Genomic DNA, 17,359 nt, shown 5'->3' on the forward strand with positions numbered 1-17,359 from the left:
CTGTCCATCCACTCATCCATGTGTACTGAGAACCTATTCTACAGATAGCATTGAGGATAAAATATATACCAGCCAAATGAAATAGAGTATCTAGTGCTTTAACTATGGGTGTGTCTCTTTTTCCTAAAAGGTAAAGTATAAGCTTTTCTCAGGAAAGGGTTTAAGAAAAAAGTCATTGTTCGGGGTACCTGGGTAGCACAGGTGGTTAAGTATCCAACTTCAGCTCAGGTCATGATCTCAAGTTTTGTGAATTCCAGCCGTGTATTGGGCTCTCTGCTTTCAGCACGGAGCCCACTTTGGATCATCTGTCCCCTTCTCTCTGCCTCTCCCCCACTTGCACTCTCTGTTTCTCAACAATAAATAAAACATTAAAAAAAAGAAAAAAGGCATTGCTTTCTCACTGGTCTGCTTCACTCATACACTCATGACCTCTCCCCAGTAAACAAAACAACCGAAAAATAATCGCTGTGCCGTTCCATCAGCACCACTACTTGTTTTTGACTTGAATATCCTTCTATACAGAATTATTTTAAAATACCTATTCATATCTAGCTTAAATCAAAATATTCCCAGAAATAAAGCTCTGGTCCCACTTGGCTGCTGCAGGGGTCTTGCTGTCAAATGTCCTAGCTTAGTACACTGGAAACTATCTCTTGAACAGATTGGAGAAAAATGACTTGGGAGCTTTCTCTTCTCTAAAATTTATAAGTTAGTCAGTATAATAGCTGATTGGTGACAAAAGCCATACCTTTTTGTAATTGTCTATGTTCCAGACCCCATCCTAACATTTTATATATATACATTTCCTCACATAAGCCTCACAACTATTTTATGATGTAATTAGGCTATTATTCTCATCTTGCAGATAAATGAACTGGGCCTTCAGAGCTTAAATTGTTTCCTTTCTAGTGATTGTTGGAGGAAAGATACAAAGAGGCATTCTACATCCAGGGGGCTAACTTTTAAGGATTTCACTATAGACTTGTTTAGTTAGCTGCTGGTACAGGAAATATTCCTTCCCTGGAAGGAAACAAATTATTGTATGATATGATATACAATGTTTTATATATCATGATAGTAGCTTAAGCAAACTAACCATGTGCAAGATAGACACCAAACTGTTAATGTTGGTTACCTGGGACGCATGGGTACTGTCATCTTTAATATCCTTGTATTGGATTGGATCTTCTATTACAACAGTATTAATTTGGTAACTAAAAAAATGAGACAAAGAAAAAAAGGAGAAAAAGAGAAAAAGGAAAAGAGAAGAAAAGAAAAAAAGGAAGGAAAGAAAAAAGAAGGAAATAAGGAATCATAATTACAGTATTAAACCTGTAAGAAATTTCAACATTGATAGTGAAATAAATATTCGGTATAAAACACAATATTTCAAAAAGGGCTATAGATTGATTTTTTTTTTTTAATTTTTTTTTTTTTCTCAACGTTTATTTATTTTTGGGACAGAGAGAGACAGAGCATGAACGGGGGAGGGGCAGAGAGAGAGGGAGACACAGAATCGGAAACAGGCTCCAGGCTCTGAGCCATCAGCCCAGAGCCTGACGCGGGGCTCGAACTCCCGGACCGCGAGATCGTGACCTGGCTGAAGTCGGACGCTTAACCGACTGTGCCACCCAGGCGCCCCAGATTGATTTTTTTTTAACAAGAGAGGACAATGAAAAAGATCAGTGTTAGAATTCATTGAATTACATTCAGTGAAAGAATAAAACTATTTTGGGTGTTCTTTCTTTTCTGTTAGCTCATCACCACATGACATTATTTTCACCATGGATTTCACTAGAAACATCTGAGACTTGAATCACAAGATCATACCATATTGCTACAGCTGAAGGTTAAGCTTTTCTTTCTGCCATCCTCTGCTTATCTTCCTCTGCCCCAGGAGAGATATATGATAGGGAAACCCTTGACTAGTTATCTAAGAAATTCAACTTCCTGTCTTCTGTGAAGCTTGTATTTTTCTTATCCCAGAAAAGGCATATGACTCCCTCATTCTCAAAGACAGTCCATTGATGGGGATTATAACTTTCTTTATTCCTACATCCCAGGTCCTGTCTATATTCACAATCTGAAATGTACTACTTTTAGCCTCAAGGATTACGTTAAGCATTTAAACTCATTATTGTAATAGATAGAAGCAAGTAGTTGACAACTACTGTTTTGCACAAGTAGTCAGTTTATATTCATATATATTTATATCCATTAAGCCATCACAAGTATTGGTTGAGTATGAAATTGCATGGCAAATGGCATCCCATATACATGTATGATAATATTACTCTGGAAGACAAATTCTAGTTATCTGCTTACATGCAGTGTAGCAACTAAGTTTCCATGCATTGCTTTGCTATTTCAAGTCCATTCCAACTCCATCAGAAACTTTATGCTTTGCTTCTAGTGACAGTCTATTGGGTTTGTCATTCCATAGAATCTGCCTGCAGTTATTAAAACATTTAGATCAGCAGTTTTTAACTTTAGTCTATATTATAACCACAATGGGATCTTTAAAACAGTACAGATGCTTTGGCTACCCTAGACCAGCTCAATCAGAATCTCTAAAGTATGCATGGATCTTGAATACACTATTATGTAAAAACTTCCAAGGGCTTTCTAATGTAGAGTCAGGATTGAGAGAGCCTGAGACATTTAAGAAAGCAGAGGCTATGGATAGAATCTTTATGGGAAAATTATCTGAAAAGGAGCTTTTCTTATCTTGGATTACTAGGCAAAGAAAAATCTCCTTATTGCTCATTATTCCAAATGGAGATCTGGAACTTGTTCAAAAGCACTTGGAAGATAGATGTGAAGTCAGACTCCTCAAAATATTAGATATTAGTTTTAGTGAATTGTGGGCACATTTCAACTGCCCTGCCAACTTTCAAATCCTCTGCAATTATTATCCAAAATGTACTTGAAACCAGCTTAATTTATTCTTTTATCTTCTCTTTGATGTAACTATAGATGGAAGTAGAACGCAATGTAATTGTGTTATTTCAGACAATAAAACAAATCATCTACCACAGAGAAGTAATCAAGCCATTTAAATTTGTCATGGTTGCCTGAACACCTGTCTTTTTTATTTTTAGGCCTGACTATATTTCCCTAATAATTCTAGTTGAAAAAGAATCATCCACACAGGGAAATAAATATTTCTTCAGGAAAACAGCATTTAACTGAAGAATCTACCCAACATATAAGCTAAGCATAAATGACTGTGAAAGTTTCTAGAGAACACTCACATTTAAGACATGGCCTTTATTCCTTTCTTTACAGAAATAAAGCCTTTTTGATGAAAATCCATTGGCTGGTTTTCTTTTGATAATGACATTCTTGTTGATTTGCTCTGATGCAATTAAAAATATTGAAGGGGGGTAATAAATTCTGCAACCAATGAAATACTAGAGGAATCTCAAAGACAAGATTTTAAGGCATGGGGGCATGTCCAGTGCAAAATTTCACTTATAGATAGCATGCTGTTTCAACCTACTGTGCTAATGAGCATTGTAGAAATGGGACGGTGGAAGGAAGTTTCTTTTGAAGAGTATAGATGTGGGACTTCAGAGCCAAACTATTATAAATCATTTAGTACTACATAAGTGATTGCTCATAGTTGCAGGAACTAATTTCCTTCTTCTACAGCAAGGGTTGGCAAACTCTCTGTAAAGAGTGAAATAGTAAATATATTAGGCCCTTCAAGACATATAGTCCTAATTGAAACTATTCTGCTATTGTATGAAAGCAAACAATGACAATGAATAGTTGTATTCCAATAAGGTTCTATTTACTAGCAGTGGTCGTTGACAGGTAGGTATTAGTTTGCGGACCCTAATTCAAACAAACTTTGTTAAAAGTGAAATTTTGCTTTTTAGTACCACATAACTGATCTGCAGATTGACTCTATATAGTTGCAAGATTTCTGATTTATCTGTTACTTTCTGGTCAGTTGATTTGAAATTTTAAAGGCTTTCTGCTAGTGTATTTTTAAAAATCTTTTTTTTTTTTTACGATTTATTTATTTTTGAGAGACAGAGACAGAGCATGAGTAGGGTGGGGGTGGGCAACAGAGATAGAAGGAGACACAGAATTTGAAGCAAGCTTCAGGCTCCAAACTGTCAGCACAGAGCCTGATGTGGGGCTCAAACTCACAAAATGTGAGATCATGACCTTAGCTAAAGTCCAACGTTTGACTGAGCCACCCAGGCGTACCTCTGTTAGCATATTTTAGAGAAATCATAAGGATGGAATAATTGTAAAGGGAAACCTGAGAGAAAAGAGACCACATTGAAAATCTATGGTTTTTAAGGTCCGTTTTAACCCCTAAAAAGAGTTTTTAGAGTCTAGCTGAGTAAAGACTAAGGAGAATGGCAGAAATACCTATGAACTGTAGATAAGAGTATGGAGCTATGAAACAAATGTAGCTGAGTTTTGTAAAAGTTTTCTTCTGAATTCACTGACATAATTCTATGGTGTTTGGTAACTGGTGTATGCATTTTACTTTAAAGTTTATTGCATCTTTATGTGTGACACCTGTGTGTTTTAGTATCATGTGATCGAGTTTTTCGCTTTTCAAGATCCCCATATTTTAGAGGAAAACAAAGTGAACTAAAAATTCTAAAACCGCATCATATTAAATATTTTCTAAAAACCTTCAGACTGAAAACACACTGCTTGGCAGAAATATGATTGAGGCCAGGAGGTGAAGTCCCAGGAGCTCATATTAGCTCAGTTCTGTTTAGCAAGATAGTCATTAGAAATATCAGGACAAGAGAAGGACTGACCATCAACTTTGCAAAATTATAAACCATGCTTTTCACATTTATTCCTTATTACATCCCTAATGGATTTCTTCATGGCTACATTTTCAAGGTCTTGGTTTTAGGTAGCTGAAAGAGTTCTGTAACTCTGTAACACATTTCCAAAACACAGAAATAGTTTAGGACCAGAGAGATTTTTGTGTGTGATTAACCTTTGTAGCCCATATTCCCTTTTATGGACCTATGAGAGGCTGAGTGAAATTAAATATACATTTACTAACCACTTTCTTCAGTTCTTTCTCTGAGGGACTTATTTATCAAACAGGATTTAACAAAGTAGTCTCTTTATGTAAGTCACAAGTATAGTGGGAGAGTTCCTATTCCTTAAAAATAGGCATTAGGAAAAGAGGAATCAAGACGATGTGCAATTCTGGTTCTAATTTTCTCTAGGGTGAAATCTTCAAATTCATTCCTTACTTTTCCAAAATAACATAGTGATTTTTCTTTTCTTTTTTTTTTAATGTTTATTTATTTTTGAGAGAGACAGGGGTGGGGGTGGAAAGAGCATGAACAGGGGAGGGGAAGAGAGAGAGGGATACATAGAATCTGAAGCAGGCTCCAGGCTCTGAGCTGTCAGCATAGACCCTGATGTGGGGCTCCAACTCACGAACCGTGAGATCACGACCTGAGCTGAAATGAGATGCTTAACCAACTGAGCCACCCAGATGCCTTATGGTGCTTTTTCTTAAATATAGGGGGGAAGGCAATTAGAAAACTTGTGGAATGTAGAATCAATTTCATGAACCTAAGAGTGATCTGAGCTGAGAACTCAGTGAATATATTAGCTATAATAATTTTATTAAGATTATATTTAATAATTACTATCAATGATGTAGATACACAAATTATGTACCGGGAAAGACCTGTTTTTCTCAGAATGAAAAGGAAAATTAAGAAGTATATTGAAAAATAATGTGGCTTTGAATTTGATGCCACATATATTCAATATTTTCAATGTCAGAAGCAAGTGCACAAATTAATAAAGAAGAAAAAGTACATTCTATGTCCCTCTCCTGTTCTGAAGTTGTTTTTTTTTTTTTTAATTTTTTTTTTCAACATTTATTTATTTTTGGGACAGAGAGAGACAGAGCACGAACGGGGGAGGGTCAGAGAGAGAGGGAGACACAGAATTGGAAGCAGGCTCCAGGCTCCGAGCCATCAGCCCAGAGCCCGACGCGGGGCTCGAACTCACGGACCGCGAGATCGGGACCTGGCTGAAGCCGGATGCTTAACCGACTGCGCCACCCAGGCGCCCCATGTTCTGAACTTTTAAGGTAGGATACTACTGGAAGAGATAAACTATTCTACAAATAGTTTTTTGTAGAATGATGATGAAATGATGAAATTTGTGCCTGGGAATAGCAAAAGAAAGGTGAATATAAGTATGGTAAAGAAGCACATGAATGTATACCCACACATACATACACGCACATATACCCACTCACCCAAATACTAGAGTCATAGTGTTAAATAAAAAGTCAAAAAATTTTAATGGAAATTTGGAAAATAAAAATAAAAGCTAAAAAGATTGTAATTAGTGGCTGGGTGGCAACTAAGGCAAAAAAAATTGAAATGGAAAACTTGAATAGTGCAATTAGAACAGATATGATTATTTGATGATAGTTTACTTCTTTCCTTTAGTGTGATATGCCTATTCCAAAATTTATGACTGAAGCTCAATGACAAATGGGTAAATCTAATAGGGTATGATGTGATTAAAAAAAAAAAGTATGGCTAAATCACACGGTGTTTGTGCCCAATGTTTAAAGGAAGCATATAAAACAAATATTGTAAAATGTAGGACATTTTCCATAAGTATGAAAAAGTTGAACAATTTCCAGGTATAAGATAAATAAAGCACGGTAAAATCACCTGTTTTGCCAATATGTTTTTGGTCATTTTTTTAGGGACCAAAAGAACTAAATAAATAAAAAGATAAAGAGTAAAGTCAAAACTCAATTCATACATTTGATTCACTGGGTACAGACAGAGTTGAGATGCTTAAGGCATTTTAATTAATCCATTAAATTTTAATCAATTACTTAAAATAATCAAATTGAAGATGATCAACTTCAGAGAGGGACTGTATCTAAATACTACACTACAATTTCCATTTTATGACATGCTAAGAAACCATGGAATAAAATAATGATGGACTTCCATGGATGATGTGCTAGTAAGAATCCAATAGAGGAAGTGAAAAAGAAAGTAATGGAGATTCTAAACCACTGATGTAGGCTTTGTGAAATTTAATAAAGGGAAACCTTACTAAAATAGAGTTGGGAGGCCAGAAGGTCTCTCACTCCCTACCACTTCTTTATTCTTACACTTTATTACCCCAGCAGGAGGAAAAAAATACTTTCTCCTTACCCTCAGTAGCCCAGCCAATGAGAATCTATCACAACCTCAGCCAGTGAAAAGCCACTACACTTTGAACACCCAGTTTACTCCAATGGGCTGTTTACAACAGTCCCACCTCACTTCCCCTTTTCCTCTATAAAAGAGGGTTCTCGCCTTGGTTCTCTGGACTTGCCAACAGTTTTTCCATAGCTTGCATGTCACAAATTGCAATTCTCTAGCATTCCAAAATAAAATTATTCCTGCTGGTAAAATATCTCATAGTTTTATTTTTAACGTTAACAATTTACAAATTGAGAAATTATATATATATATATATACACACACACACATATATACACATATAGTTATATATATATATATAATAATATGTGTATATATATATATTTTTTTTTAAACACCCTGTGTCTGGGGAACACCTCTCTACTTGCTAAAAAGTATGCTGCCCAAGTCATGAATAGCTTAATGAAACCAATTCCATCTTTTAAATGTTTTTTTTTAAATAAAAATAAACACATTGTGTCTAGTGAAAACCTCTTATTTTTCCCCCCTCTCTACTGTGTCCCCAATTTCTAATAATTATCATCTTGATTCAGGTGAGGTTACCTGCTCATGGCTTTTAAGTTTTTCATTACTTCGTGGTTAATATGGAAATATTTTACTCTGACCTGCCCTCCAATCATGGAAAACCAAGTTGTCATGGCTCAGCAAGAAAGTTCTGGGCTTCTTAAATGCTTTTCGAAATGCTAATTATTAATACAACAGTAAATTTATTTCTGATAAATGTAGCATGCTATATCTTGCTATACCAGCATGAGCAGATCACTTGTAAATAATGTTTTCTGTAAAAATAAATAAGAAATCTTTGTCATTTATTTACCAATTTAATATAATTTCCCTTGGAAGAAGTACCAAAACTTTTTAGTACTTTCAGATGGTTGGATTAGTAATACATGTGATGCAGCTACACATTTAATGAAAAGCCTTTGAGAAGGAAGAGATATATTCCATCACTTCCTGTCTATTTTTTGTGTCCACAGTAAGATAGTTACTTGTAATCTGGTCTTTAGAAGTTTCCTTTATTCCATATTGCAACTTTACTACTTTCCTTTGAATTATCTTTTATTCTATTCACAAGTTGAAAAACCTTCATTACTTCCATTCATCATCGTTCTCATCTGACGGCATTGGAAAATGGCAACTGTACCCTTTTGCTCTAAGCTATTATGACATTAATTAATAAGTTATTTAATAGATGACAACTTATTTTCACTCCCATAATGGACTTTGAAATATTTTGGATTTCATGTTTTATTGTTCTTCCATTAAATGCAAATTTTATTACTTGGTTGAACATCAAGAGATGAAAGAACTTCCTAAAATCGATTAATTAGCCATTCAAGAAATGTGTCAAAAGTATTTGTTTCTTGTTCTTTCAACTATTGTACATTATAAACGAGTCTGGATATGGGAAATGCTGAGTCCATGATTCCTCAGGAAATTCTCTGTATTCTCAGGTAATAATAGGCTACTCATGTGATATAGATCAGAAAACACAAAATTTATATTTAAAAACAAATCTACAGCATTTTCCTGTCATTTTCTCAGGCCTGACTAGATTGGGATTTATAATTTTAGTGATGTGCCATTTCATTCTCATAAATTAATCCTTGTGATATGAACGTTGCCCGTATGTACTTTTCTTTTCTATGGTTATCCTCTTGTCTATAGAATAAAGTCTGAATTCCTCAGACTAGCAACTTCCTTGCCCTCTGTCTTCTCCTTCTTGTTAACATCAACCAGCACTAATCTCTCTACTTCCAATTTTCTTTTAATGCCTTCAAAAGAATCTATCTCATTGCCTCCATTTCTGCCCCCTTCCTTTAATTTCCTCACCTCACTATAATATGGCCTCCTTTTCTTTTCTCGCTGCTCCCCCACATATACATATTATACACATTACATTTCTAAATGTATATTTAGAAATCATTTCTAAAATCATTTCTAAACTGTTTTCACTAAAGCTATCACTAATTTCCCAACTGCCAAATTCAGTGAATGTTCTAAAGTGTTTCTTAGATTATTGGATTTATGCCCTTCACAAAATTCTATTTGTCTGCCTATCATAAATCTTCTCTTGGTTCTTCTCTTAAAATATTTTTCCAATCGTCTCATTTATCTGATTCTTTAAGCCTCAGGAACTTAACCCAGACCGGTTCCTCTATTTCAAAGTCCCTTTGCCTCCACTCTTTTTTTGCCTTAAAACAATTCATTCTTCTTGTCTCCCTTTAAAGGCCACTGCTTTAAAGAGACCTCCCAGACTAGAACAGATCCCTTTGTTTTACATTCTCAATGATGTGATCCTGTAATTTTACTTTATAGTACTTATCACAGCTGCAATTAAATAATTATCTTTGCCATTTGTCTTTCTGTGTTAGCCTGGGACTCATCTTTAAAAGGATAACACCAAATTCTAGCAATAGGGCATGCAGCAAATACTAAATGAATATTTTTAACGGATTTTGAATAAATGATTTTCTCTTCCTTTCCATATCTATCAAATATTGCTTCTCATGTTTCTCTTTTACCCACTGGATTTCCTGTATTGCATATTAGGTAGTCACATCCACTTTCTCAGCTTTCTTTACAAATTTTCTATTAATGATGGCAAGATTCATATTGCTCGTCCAGGAAAATTTCCTGCTGAACAACTCTACCTGGATTTGTCATAGGTATTGTAGAACCAAACTAAAATGGAGTCATGTATGGCAGGGACAAAATGGAGATGGTCAACACAGGTGCATAAAGGAAACTTGACCTAACCTTACAGGAATTTACAGCTCTTCTCAGAAATCAGCAAAGAACTCCAATCACCAAATGCCAAACCTGTTTATATTGTCTCCAGATTTCCTTGTTTCCTTGATTTCAGCTGCCCTGGTCCAAATCTGGAAGAAAACCAGTAGACAACCTAGCAGCTAAAAAAGCCGAATAGTTTTTGCATTTATCCCATAAACATCCCTTAGTCGGTGAGCATCTCGGAAGTCCTTGCTCCCGTAGCCTCGTTTCTCTGCTTGCAGGTGGAAAGCCTTGCAATAAATTCTCTTTCTGCTTTGTTTTCTTCCTTGTGCAGAGTTTAGTATTGGGCAGTATTCAAACTCCATATAGCTAAAACAGTGAAGATGTAACCTTTTTCCCCAGCACCCATCTAGAAGAGCATATTCTACTTCAGCTGCCAACTATAAACATTATCATCTACCTCCCACTCACCTCCATATTTCTACTAACACATGGAACAAATCCTGACTTCTTATCCTCTCCTCAACATCTAATGAGACACCAAGTCCGACTAAGCTTGATTTTTTGTAAATTGAATCCTTTAACATATCCTATGATTTCCACCAACCGTCTCTTCATTGGAGTAGTAAAACACCTTCAAAATGGGTTTCTCTTTGCCCCAGTCTTGTTAGCCTTTTTTCTTCTTCTGCCATACAAGTGACCTATCCAAAGCTCAAATCTGAAGATACCACTCAATTACTTAGAAAATATTCATACCTCATCACCATCTATAGGCTAAATTCAGTAGGGTCATCATGCTCGAAAGGTCTTTAATCATTGTCTTGGCTTTGTCTTTAGTAATCTCCAAATTGCATGGTTTGCTCTAGCAACATTAAACCACTTACAGTTCTGTCATACATGATGTGGCTTGTTCTTTGACCTTGCTGTACATTGTGCTGGAAAAGCTAATGTATCCCCTCCTCCCACCTGCTAACTCCTATTCATCCATTAGGGCTCAGCGCGGGCATCACTTCAAATGAGAAGTGAACGTGATTTCCCTTTCTTCAACCACACACCCTAGGTCTGTTGCCTTTTGCTCTGCTTACATAACAGGCACTGCCTCTTCTATTCAATATGTCATATTTTATTTGCAATACTGTTATACAGTATATATATATGTATACATATATATGTGTGTGTATATATATATATATGTATATATACATATATATAACTGGAGTCCGATTCTCAAGTCTGGCACTTATACCTTTATGTGGAGAGACAACTTTCCCACTGCACTTTAATCCTGGTTCATAAAACCAATTAATTCTTTCATGTATTCATCTATTTTTATCATATCTTCTCTTTGGTTGCATTCATTACTTATCAAGGGTAATGCTTTTACTTAGTATGGACAATAACTACAAAAACTTAAGCACAGAGGTTTAAATTTGTCAGGAGCACTTGGTTGGAATAATTAACTTTTTTATTTAAAAGTGTTCATTTGAATCCTCAATTTGCAAAAGTTAAGCCTCTTTATTTGGGAGTATAACTTATGTTTTAGTGTATTCTGTCTCTTTTAGCTTCTTTGCAAGTAAAAAACAAATAAAGCCTATAAAAGATATTGCCTAGTGTTTACCTCTTGTAGTTTAGAAAACTTTAAACAGTGTGTTATATTCTAGGAAAGATAAGTTGGATGATTTTATTGACTTCCTGAAAACAGTTTACTTAAAGAGATGTTAAAGAGCTATCGAGGTTGGTAAAGAGGACTTTTTATATGGGAAGGAACTGGAATATGACCCTTTAGTTACTGTTTTATTCATGAATATATCCATCAATGACATTTGATTAGAATATAAAAGTGAATAATAATGAAACACTAAAAATAAAAATACCTAAAACTGATTAATGATGATAATAGTATTGATTAATTCACTTCACCTTTGAATTCTAGCTGACCCATGTTTCCCACTTGAAGTTCCTCTGTGAAATTCAACATAGCAATATTTCAAAAGCTGCCACAGTAGCCAATCAAGTGCTTCAAAGATATTGGCCTACCATTTTTATTAATACATTTCAAGGAACAAATAAGACTAATTACCAAAACGTGTCTCCAAGAAAAGGCTGTTTTCCAGGAGGACATCACCTAGTAGAATACAAGACATGATATATTCTGAGGAGAGTGTTCATGGTTTTCTATTCTGAATAATAAAAGTATTTGCTAAATTAAGGCCTGTGATAGCCCCCTAAAAACGCCAATTCTGTTTCATACTTGGTTTTCTTTCCAACTTTTGTGTGGTGGAAAGAGTTTATTCTCAGTTTCTTCCTCCCTGAAAGGAAGAAAGCAGTACCTACCTTACACAGTTGTGTACGTCCTGGAGATGAGTGTAGGGGTCCTGTAAATGGCGGCTATGTTAATATGATTGTTGACATGTTCAGACTATAACTGCTCCTTGAGGACAAGCTCTGTTTTCTGTACTTCTGTTGCACTCTACAGAATGCTGTCTAGAAATTATTCTAGGGAATTTGATATTGCCAGCATTTGTTTATGTGATGACCTTGCTCAATTTAGGAATAAGGTGTTTTGACCACTTCCTACTTGTGACAAACGTAATCTGGCATTCCCATTAGCAATGAGATTAGCACATTAATTTTAATCATGGAATCAAGGTGACAATTACCAGAAAGTAAGGTCTGGAGGAGGGTGACCAACCGTCCTGGCTTGCCCCAAATCAAGTGGTTTCAGGAATACAGGACATTTATTGCCAAAACCAGGAAAGCCTGGGAAATCCAAGATCAATTGGGTCACCCTCTCATATAAGCCATGGCTTTGTTTTGTTCACTGTTGTACATCCTGAGTCTTGAACAGTGCCTGGACTTTAGGTTGTTGAATTCATAATCTGTATGCAAATTAATACATTCTAACATAAAAATAATCTAACCATGTTTTCTACTTCTACCATTTACTTACTTTCTCTTTCCCAGGGTTTTGTTTTCTTCCTTTCTGTTTATGGCTTCAAAAATATTAATGGTTCTACATACAGATAAATACACTATTCAGGGAAAATTTGACACATTAATTAAAATACACTCACATACCATTATTTCAAGGCTCAACAAATAAGAAAACAGGTGAAAGCACTTTCTAAGCTATAAAGCACACAATTTTTATTTTGAATTACTTTAGGATTACTTAATGGTATCCCACTAATTTTCACAAGCCCAGTTTATTTCTGACATTAATTTAATTGGAGATTTTTACTGTTTAACATCAGTGCTTACTCTCTTTACTAAAATGGCTTTTAAATAACTATTACAAATCACTCTCAGGATTTGTTATAATTTAAGTTTTATAAGATTTTAATGATAATGTCAACAAATTGAAATCATGTTGGCCAATTAATGAGATTTTTATCTCATTAGCATATACTTTCTGATGAATAATCAATACCTATTGGTATTTGTCTTTGATAGGAAGTATGGTAATACATTTGTGTTTATAAAATTATAGATGAGAGAGATAGATTATATATATAAAGTTATTATATATATTCTGCAGCTTTTAAATATTTTCAACACTATGAAATTCCTGGTTTCTTCACTTTTCTTGGAGGTAGAGGTTATATTAATCATAATAAAAATATCAAATCTCTTAAGTGGAGTTCAAAAGTAGAAATAAAAAAAGGTACTCCTACAAAGCCTAGGCAATGATCCTACAAAGCCTAGGCAATAATTTATTCACCTATATACATTGTCCCCAATATTATTAGGGTTGAACTCGAGATTGTGTAACTAAATGCTGTGTGTGACAGATTCTGATTTTATAGTACTTCTGGAGAATCTGAAAACATGCTGAGATAAAATATATGTCCACATGGGGTGAGTATATGTATTGAAAAACAAAAATGTGGGGCACCTGGGAGCTCAGTCAGCTGAGGGTCAGACTTCAGCTTAGATCATGAGCTTATAGTTTGTGGGTTCGAGCCCTGCATCAGGCTTTGCGCTGACAGCATGGGGCCTGCTTGGGATTCTCTGTCTCCTTTTTCCTCTGCCCCTCTCCTGCTTGTGCTTTCTCTCTCTCTCTCTCTCTCCCTCTCTTTCTCTTTCTCAAAAATAAATAAACAACATAAAGAAAAACAAAAATGCAGTTGAGCACCTAAAAGCTGGCATTAATTTTCTAAGAGTGACTTGTTTGCAAGACTCAAAAAAATTTCAGGTGAGAATACAAAACAACATGACATTTAAAGCTCATCTGTAACTGCCCATTTATGCTGAGAAATATCTTTACAATTGTATTAGTCTGCTTGAGGGATGCTGGAGAGAGAAAATTTATTACTTCTCTCTTTCATTTTGTAAAACTTTATTTTTTTAATTTCTTTAATGTTTATTTACTTTGAGAGAGAGACAGAAAGCAAGCAGGAGAAAGACAGAGGGAGACATAGAATCCGAAGCAGGCTCCAGTCTCCAAGCTGTCAGCACAGAGCCAGATACGGGGCTCGAACCCACGAGCCGTGAGATCATGACCTGAGCTGAAGTCAGATGCTTTGACTGAGCCACCCAGGCGCCCCTATAAAGCTTTACTATTTTGAAAACAAAATAGAACTAGCCATAAGACTGGGAACTGTGAGACATTTTACACATTTTGTTAAGGTTTTCTTCATCATGATTCCATCACTAAAGAAACTTATGATCTCCCTAGTATTAAAAATTATTTGATTTAAAATTTTATAGTAGCTTTCATAAAAAAGTACATACCATAAAATATATAATTACTCTTGTGTCTGAGTTGGGTTTAGGTGTCATTTCTCTTAGAGAACTATACATGTTACAAAACTAACGACTGTGCTTAAATAGAAATTAAGTTCCACTATATTTTTACCTCTTTAAGGTGGAACTAAGGGCTGAGGAGTAAGGAGATTTACTAATTGTCATTCAGAAGCTTTACTGATATATAGTCACAATAAATGCTAGGGGTTCTCATAATGGATTTTCATTAGGATATCCTGGGGCTGAGTTAGGTGGATATTCTGCCAACTTCTCAGGGTTATGGGACATAAATCAGGAGGGATTCCATGGCCACCACAAAGACCAGTCCCTCTCCTTCAAACGACACAGAAGATTCCCTTTCATCTGGGTTAAAAGCCACTATTTCTGCCAACCGCATAAAGACAAGATTGAAGCCATTCGAACAAATTCAAGTTCAGCAATTTAGCATCTAATAGATAATAAAGTGCAGTCTTTATAATCTGGAAAGTGAAATTAAATTACTGGGTCAAATGTTGAAAGATAAGGCTTTATGGTCTGGAGTTTCGTAGGTCCTTACTTTCTATATTTTGTTCAGTGGATACATGAGTATCCTTGTTTATTGTGCATGACAAAATTTACAAAACACAAGGATCTTCCAATATCATGTGTTTCATTAAAATAGACTGAGTTGATCGTCATGCTGCAACCCCCCACCCATCCTTTTTTATTTTTATTTTTATTTATTTTAGGCAAAAGCAAAATGAACACCAGTTTCACTTAGTGCTGCTAAACACTTGTTATACGATGTAATTCTACAATTTTATACATAATTTGTATGTTTCTTAACGCTAAGTAAGGTTGAAGTCTCCGAAGTTTTCTGGCAGCACTTGAAAAAATAAAAGGACGTGAACTGATTTGTGCTGTGAGAATGCTTCACTCAGCATCTAAATTTGGATCTTAATTGATAGTGCACTGTCATTCATTCTGGATTTCTTTCTTCTCTCATGGAGCCAGATGTATCTTATTTTGTACCCTGATAGAGCACGGAAAGACAATGGTGTCACAGCTGGTTTCTACCTAATACAGAGTTTCTTAGAATTTATATTTCTCCTTATGGCAGAAGAAAAAGAATAGAAAATACTTTGATTTTTTAAAGGCAATTTAAAAACTCATTTTTATCTAAAGTAGCTTTTGCACAGGGGCGCCTGGCTGGCTCAGTTAGAAGAGCATGTGACCCTTGATCTCAGGTTTGTAAGTTAGAGCCCCACACTGGATGTAGAAATTATGTAAAAATAAAATCTTAAACAATAAATGAATAAAATAGTTTTTGTACAGAAATCATATTCTAATAAAATATAATATATGCATATACTTTAGAGGGAGATGCTTTTATGAACGATTTGACTCTGTGCTAATATATTTTATGAGAAACCAAATGATGGTTTCCTAGAAGAGTCTGACTCCTCAGTCACCCAAATGTTATGTGTGTGATATTTAATGATATGATTTTCTGCAATATCCTTATTAAAACTAGTAAGTTGAAAACCAAATCAACAGTTGAACACACTATTTAAAAATTACATTGTTTCAGAGCACCACACTGTACTCAACAACCACTCATTTGACTCTTCTATTTATCTAAGCATCCTGAAGTTTACCCTAAAAGGATAGAGGAATCAGAGTTGGTGGTGGTGGTGTTTTTCCACCTTTCAATATTTACCTTGGAAATGTTGGATACTCTAGAGCCATCCATTTATTTATTTATTTATTTATTTATTTTCATGTTTCAGTAACTCCCATTCTAAAAAAGCCTTTCTTTTCCTTCACCCATGTAAATACCCTTCTATTGTCAAGTAATTTGCCAGCAATCTACATTCAAAATTTCATAGTGTGCAGTCTCAAATATCCTGATTTTTAACTCTTGGATTATGTGGGCTCAGAGCAATCATGGACTGGCAACATTTTCCTCCTCAAACACTGATCAACGTTCTAAGATCAAATGACCTATTTAAATCTTGGGAAAAGATGTTACTTGATTACAGAATATTCAGAATATGAAGGATAATTAGCAAAGCTGTATCAGGGCCTGTGTGCATGAGCTATACAAATTCTTCTGTCTTGTCACTGAGAATGTATTTGCACACATTCAGAAGAATTTAGGTAATTGATGTAATCATCACGTATATAGGATTCCTGAGTAGAAAATGTTGCAGATTCTTCTTTCTAAAACATCTTCGATGTTTCCCTGAAGCAAACTGCATACCTTACGTAGGAAAAATATATATGTACACACACACACACACACACACACACACATATACACTATCATCAGGTTGCCTGTCATCAGGTTGCCTTAACTTGGTTAATTGTAAATGGCATATTTTTGGTGCACATTATTTAAGAATACTGCCACTTGGATGCCTTTGGATAGAATGAAAAGAGCGATTGGCATAGAATTGTGTTTTGCTACAAGGATATATACCAAATGTTTAAACAGTCATATGAACCTTCTGCAAGGACCAAGAAGTCCACAGTGTGTAGATGGTCTCTAATACATCTGTGCAGCTGCTGTACTGAAGGACCAAAAGCCAAGTACATTATGCAGAGCAAATACAGACACCACTAATCATAAATCTCTACATACATACATC

The sequence above is a fragment of the Prionailurus viverrinus genome, chromosome D1, assembly GCF_022837055.1.
Source record: "Prionailurus viverrinus isolate Anna chromosome D1, UM_Priviv_1.0, whole genome shotgun sequence".
Taxonomy (NCBI): Eukaryota; Metazoa; Chordata; class Mammalia; order Carnivora; family Felidae; genus Prionailurus; species Prionailurus viverrinus.